Raw genomic sequence first — 7591 nt, 5'->3', positions numbered from 1 at the left:
CCCGATCGCACACAATGGATCACAGTAATTGCCATTTCAATTAAGTTTTCCTGCTTAATCAGCAACGCCACCCTCGGGCGGGGGCACGCGGGTGATAAGAACTTTTTTACATCATCCCCCATTTCGCTTCGGCGGCTCTCTGCCCCGCGTTCGCTCTCGGTGGCCCTATCCTATCCTATCACTTTCGCCAAATTGGATTCGTGCCACTCATATCAAGGCGCTTGGCGCTACTTACCCGGCCGACCGCCGGCTCCTACGGCGAGTGAGAAGTCCTTCCGTAGGGCCAACTAGGTTCCGTCCCGTGAACCCGTCAAGACCCCACCTCTTCCTCCGGCGGGCCCGTCGATGGTCGATAAACCAACTGTCAGGCGGCCAACGGCCCCACCCGGGGTCTTCCCGGTAATCGAGCTCGGTCATGGGATCCCTGGCACCCGACTGGAAACGGTTTTTCCTCAATTTATTCCGCAATTCGTTCGGCGCTGATAATGACTCTTTCTTGTCGACGACACCGCACTATCCATCTCCCTGCCGACCAAGATTATATCTTTTCGCTTGCACTTCGCTCCCTTCCCGGGCCGGGTGCGGGACGGGTGCTCCAGATCCTGAAGTCTGGCTGACTTCGACGGAATTTGACTTCGCTTTTTATGTCCGGCTGTCTGTCTGTCCGCGTGTGGTGGCCATCGGCCGGACGGACTGAGTGTGGTTTTCACGGACGTGGCGAACGGCAAAAAAGTCGCACTCGACTCGACGGCACCCCCCTTGACCGGTTCGTGGTGTAGTTTGCTTTTTTGCTTACCCTCTGACCCGCACTGGCACAATCGGCACCGCTCCTGGGAGGCTGGGAAAGAAAATGTAATCATTAGGACTTGCGTCGCCACCTTTTTCTGCGACCGCCGGGTCCCGGGAACAGGTGCGTTTGCAGTTTCGATCAACTTGCGGTGATTACTTCGCTCACCGACCGACAGAGGGCCGTGCAGTGCGGCGAGACAAATTGACTACAGCCGATTGGTGGGATCCTAACTATGCTCACTGGGCCGGAAAAAGGTTTAGCGGCGTTGTCGGTTTCTCAGGTCGGCCCGTCAGAAGATTGAGTTACTTGCGAAGCGCAATCAGCACGGGTCGGCGATTGCTGAATCGTTACTTTGCACATCCTTGGCCCAGCGCCTTAGCCTCTTTAGTTGCTTTCGACGAGCCAATTTTTCCGAACCCAAAAACCCATTAGTTTCCTGTCTCAGGAGCCGCCACGCCACCAAAGCAGGCTGTCAAACACTTTTCATTAGCCGACCAAAAGATCTTTGCGATTTGTCTAAGCGAAAGCCTAAACCAATCGTCCGGAGGAACTCTGGAGCTCTGGAAAGACACAACACTAAAGAAGGGGATGAACCTGCCTCCTAATACGCTTCCTTGCTTGAACACACTGAAACGGATCACTGTTCCAGTGCCAGTGCTTTTGTTGATTATTATTTGTTCGGTGCGCTTTCGGTGACATGAAACTTTGCTCATAACTCAATGCATTAGATCTAACGAGAAATGTGTCTCCATGGACCATTTGTTTTTTGTTCAGCAGCAGCAATCCAAAATGAAGACATCCTCCCGGACGATGATGTATGCACGGCGGCTCCTGTCGCACGCGAAACTTTTCACTCACTCGTTTCCGGGCCCTGGGCGAACATAATGAAGGCACCAAATCCGCCAGATCGCGGAGACAACAGCAAATTTCGTCACATGTTCTATTCATTAGCCAGAATAAATTATGTTTTCCGAGCTACGCTCGCGGATGCAACACGCGGTAATGATTCGCTTTAGCCGTCGTGATACAAGTTTGATAATTGTCGACGGCAACCTTCGGAACCGCCGCCCCCTGGCAACCCGGATCGCGTGTACAGATGTTCCGCCTTGGCGAGGCGAAGATTTTCTGCTCGGCATGAAACTTGCTCTTGCTCCGCGAAGACAGCCGCCGCCGCCGCCGGTATCGGTTCTCTAGCTAAACTTCTCCGACGGCTCAAGATTGCGGCCGTTTTGATGGCCGGACGATGACGGGGCGCTGAAAATAATGGGTGACGACGATCAGCAACGGCAGCGTCGGTGACATCGCGGTGTCAGGGCACCGCGGAGCAGCAGCCGTTCAGCCCGGCGGAGAAACTTTACACTCCCGGGCGCCCCGAGGATGAAAGGTGCCGAGTGACGTCGCTGCATGCGCTGCAGATCACCGTTTGGCGTAATAAGAAGTTTTCATTGCGCGCTTGTCGTAAATAAATTAACACTGAAATTCTAACAAACAATTAGCCAAAGCTTGGCATAAACGAAACAATTTACGGTCGCACTGAGCGCCAAGCGCCCCGTGAAGTGAACGCAGGGCCGGGCCGAGTGCGCCTCTCCCAGGTATGAGGCTGGTGAAACTTTTACTTCGCACTTTTCGACATCATTCGACGTCCGCCCGGCAGGTGTAAGTGAAAGTGCTTTTCACCGAGCTCTTCATTCGCGTGTACATTGACTGCGCGTGCATAATTTGCGTAAAGTTGCACTTAACACGCGGAAGCCGAAGGTGGCAAATCATAAAATTGGCCACCTGTGCGCCGAGGTTCCGAGCGCACACTGTTCAATGCTAAAGCACTGTTCCTACAGTCCATGCTCGGAATCGTAAGTTATGATTTTGCTTCCATGCACACACATTAGGTTGGTGATTTAATCACATAATCAAGCGCCAGCCAATTCTGTTTGGCCATTAAGTTATGCTGGGTAAGCGAACAAATTTATAGAATAGAATCGATCCGTTTATAGCTAGCTAGATGATCCGAACTGTTTTTAATAATTACAAAATTCATACCATATACCGTTGAACGAAATAGAAAATCTTTTTTAACACTTCTTCAAGAAGCATGTAATTCGCTAAGAATCGTAAAAACTGTGATATAATCAGGACATATAAGATCAAATCAATCTTACTGTTCACTAAAATATAGGCAAAACACAATATTTATTTCTTTTATTTTCATTTTCGTACACAAAGTCAATCAGGCTGCGTAGCCCTTTCCTTTCCGCCCCTTTGTTTCTTTCCTATCCCCCTTTTTCGTTCTATCTGATTTCTCACCTCTTTCTTTCTTTCTGTTTTTTCATAAGTAGATGGGACAAGTTCGTTCGCGATGTTACCGTTTCCGTTGTCGTCCTCGACGTCGTTGTTGTTCCAGCCGAATGTCGCTCTCCACTCGGTGTCGTTCATCCATCTGGCGATCGCGAAACGGGTGTCCCATGATGTCGTGTTGTCTTCCAGCAGCACGTCTCGTCTTTTTCGAATCATCCTGACGACCCTCAATGTGAGCCTGGATGCTTTGCTAGACGTCACGAATAGTTGTCATCTGGACAGCTATGTTCAGTTGTTCAGGCGTTGGAGGCTTCGGTGATTTCGTCGGCGGCTGATCGGTGAGGTAGCGGATGAGTGACTGTTACGGATACGGATTCACTTCGGGGACTGAATATTGATTCTAACTCTAGCATTGTTTATATACCTGTTCGAATAGAATTTCCTTACGTCTTTCTTTGTAACCTTATCCGAATGTACTTTTATCCAACTTTGGGATGTCTCCGGTCCTTCTTTCTTGGGAGATTGATCCTGTCTAGGTTCCTTATGCTTTTTGGGTTCTGACCGTTCTTCAATTGTCGGTATCTCCGTGTCTTCTGTCTTTTTACTTTCTTCTGGGTTTGGTTTTACGATCGAGGATTTTATTACTTTTGCTTTTTTTTGCTTGATTATTCGTGGCAGTCTGTCAACGAGTTCGATCTCTTGACTTGTGAGTGTGTATGGGTTGATGCTTCGTCCCACGTGCGACGGGATCGCAGCACAGGAAAATGGTAAAAAGTAACCATGTAGCGAGCCGAAGGTTTCCAGAACATAACAACAACGACCGACGATCCTGAAGATTCGAGAAGACCGGGACCCTAAACGACGACGCCGATATTAATTGCCACCCATCATAGGAAGGTTGCATCATAAACGACCTGTCTCCCAACGTAGAAGCCCTACCCAGCGGTTACCTAAAGCAGCATGCGTGTATCGCGATCGTCACACAAAAGGACGACGTGTACCAAAGGATACACCACCAACTGCGTGGTCTTTCCCACGCAGCGAGATTTAGATAAGATTCTTGTTTTACGACTCTCCGTTTCTTTACGTTTTTCGACGCTTTTGACGATCTTCTGATTTTCGGGTCGGTCGGGTTGCATTTTTTGTATTTTGTCTTTTCGTCGTGACATCCGTTGTTAGAGGGGCTCACTTCGATTTCTCCCACTCTGTTTCATAAGTCGTCGCGTGAATCTCGTTTACCGAACTATGAATATCACTGGACTAGAATCGTTGGTCTGGGCATGCCGTGTACTGTAGTCTTTGCAGACGGCTTATACCAGAGGTCTCAAAAACGCGTCCCGCGGTCACGTCTGCGGAGTATATAATTACGTTATACCAGTCAGAATAGTCAACAATAAATGACCAAAAATGCTTCTTGTCAGTAAGCTGCCGGCACAGAAGTGACCGATACGATTTATGTCAAATCCAAACCAAATCAAGTTGCGTAAAATTTAATGAAAAAACCTTTTGCTTTTTGTGGTGCGGCATGCTGACTGGCTGTTACTTTCCTCTGCGGCCCACATGCCAATATGCCAACAAAATGTAAAATCCTATAGGCACGCTCCTTTTAGTCTCTCTCATGTCCTTTTAGTGCACATTAAGTTTCAGTTCCGCATCTCGGGCCACACCTTGGATCATAGGTCACGGATCACGTGGTCAAAACGATCGAAGAATGCTTGCAGTTTAATGCAATCGGACGAATTACGCATAAAACCAATAAAACATCAGCATTAAGAAGTCTGAAAGAACCTGCAGAAGCAGTAGACAGATGCCCGATTTGGTCAGTTTAGAAATCTATAACTGTTGTGCTCAGCTCTGTCAAATGCCACCTTGATGTCAGTACAAATTGTATCAAACTCCGGTCCTTTGTCGAAATTAGAAGAACAATCGTTTCAGGAAGATGGTTAGTCGATACGGATCTGACCGTGTCGAAGCCATGCTGCTGGCCAAAATTAAACTAAAAACGTATTGGACCGCATGACAGTAACAGAAAAGGAAATATTATAAAGCATTAAACGATAATTCGCCCCAAGCAGAAATTTAAAGCGAATGTAAGATCAATAACATTGTAACATAATTTCCAGTCTCAATGTCGCCAAGCCAAGTATGCAGATTAGATTATGATTCATGCAAATCAAAAACAATTTCTTAGAAAGGAAATATCCAAAAGTGAACTTGTCTATCAAACGTCCACGCCAGAAAAAAAAAACACGTTGCCGTACCAACTGCCACACCGAGCACCGATGAACGTTTGGTGGTAATAGAAACATGATCACCGAAGCATTTGATTTAAACACACGCGCGCAAGATTTATGTTGAACGTTGCGAACGTTTTTGGCGAACCATTTAGAAAAAAAATTGTAGCAAACGGCTCGCAATCAATTACCGGCGGCAGAACCCATTTGATATGAGAAATGTGCCGTCCGCCATCCGCTGGGACCGTGTGTGCCCGAAATGGACTCTAGCTCTAGCGTTTTTAATTCCTGCACTCGGTTTATGCTGTTCCAGTGCCGCAGAAGTGCCACCCAACTATGGCAACTATGGAGACCAAAACAACAAAAAAATGGCGAAATTCCCGTTATTCGCTATTCATTACACCAACGTGACGCTGCCGTCCCGTTGAGGCCACAAACACACAGGTGGGCTCCAAAGCTTGAGCGTTGGAATGGCACCGTGGAAGGAAGCTTTCAAAGGATGCGTCACGTGTTACAACGCACCCCGGGACAATGTATGGAAAACCATTGTTTTCCCATCACTTCCGGGTGGATCCCGGGGCCGACCACAGCCAGCGAGCAGCCAACTCGCACGATATAGTATCTAGTCTGCCGGCACTGGCCTGGGGAGCTACCGAGCGGTGGAAGGATGGTAGTTGCCAACGTTATCGCCAGTCAGCAACTGGCGTGCGATAACACACAAAAAAAAAACGCAAAAAACAGGTACGTTACAAAACAACAGCCGAGTATGACATAAATACTGAATAATTCATGGAGTGCTAAGCCGTGAAATTTGAATGCCTTTTTAATATAAAAGCCGTGCGTTGTTTTTTGCACCTTCTCATCGGGTGCCCCATTATCGTGACTAGCACCACTATCTGGCGGTTTTTATCATTCGCGCCCTGGCAGCCCGCGGACCGCAACAGCCGGCGGCAGCCTGGCCGCTGGAACCGGCGGCTAAGAACCATTTTATTCCTTGGCACGCCTCGTTGGAACGTTGGCGGAACTGACAGATCAGACAAGCCGGAGCGCACTTGGAGCAGCGTCAGCGCCACTTTCGGCAAATCAACCACCTGAATGCCGGTTCCGGGGCTCCTCTCTTGTGCCCTGCTGTGCGGCGCTCCGGTGGAGTTTATATAAATCCATAAATCAGATTTTTGTTTTGCTGCTCCGCAGGCGATGTTTCGGGTGCTACAAACCGGGAATCCGGTCTTCCCACCGGGTGCTATGCTGCGGCTGTCGTGGGTCGTTTCCGCTCGTCACACCATCTTGACGACGCTCTCCGGAATCCCAGCTCCCGCTGGTGACGAGTTGCCGTAATATGTGAAGTCACGACGCTAGATTCGAATTCTTCCCTTTGGTCCCGTGGGGCGCCCGACAAACGGTTGTACGTCATGCCGAAACACTTTTTGATTAGACACCGCCCAAAACATTTTGATTACATTCTGACGGCCCGACGAAACCCGCAACCTTCGTGACGGGGGCAACATAATTGCGCATTCTAACCCCGCGAGTCGCTGGTGGCATAATTTTGATTAATTCTTCGTGATTGTGACATTGTTTCGGTGGGACCAAATTTTGTGTCCCACGCCCCGGACAAGGCGCGCGCTAGTGCCATCCTTTGGCCGGAGCAGCGACAGCATTACATCATTGCGGGCGCCCTTTGGTGGGTTGGCGTTTATCAAACACTGGTGGGGTATGTAGAAAAAAACATGGAAAAGGCGAAAACCTGCACCGTCGATTGATATTCATTAATTAAACCGTTCGCGGACTTTTATTTTGAGCTGTCCTATAAAAACCCGCACGCCACAGCGTATGGTGCGAGTCAATGAAGCACAGTGGACAGTAAAAAATGGGTATAAAAATAAATAATTGCCAGATCGGCACGGTGTACAGTACTTTCGCTGCCAACCACCGTCCCTGGGCCGTGCTGGACGCCATTTTGTGTTTACGGTCGGCCGTCCGCCCAGAAATCAGCCGTGTTCCCCGATAACGATGGGCATCGTTCATGCAACAGCAAACTAACTAACGGAAAAAAAAGTTCGAGAAAAAAGCATCCCGATCCCAACCTAAACCCGTGCCGTGTGCTTATGACTTTATCGGCCCACGGCCTACACCAGGACACGGCTTTCTTTTTTATCCGTCCCATCCGCTTCGCATGATGCTGCATTTCACTTCACATCGAAACTGGCACATCACATCCTCCCGATTCCGCCGAGGGAAGGAAATGTAAAAATATTCGAACCGATATCGTAGT

Source organism: Anopheles cruzii, chromosome 3 (genome assembly GCF_943734635.1).
Source record: "Anopheles cruzii chromosome 3, idAnoCruzAS_RS32_06, whole genome shotgun sequence".
In the NCBI taxonomy this organism is placed as follows: domain Eukaryota; kingdom Metazoa; phylum Arthropoda; class Insecta; order Diptera; family Culicidae; genus Anopheles; species Anopheles cruzii.
This window is presented reverse-complemented; position numbering follows the sequence as displayed.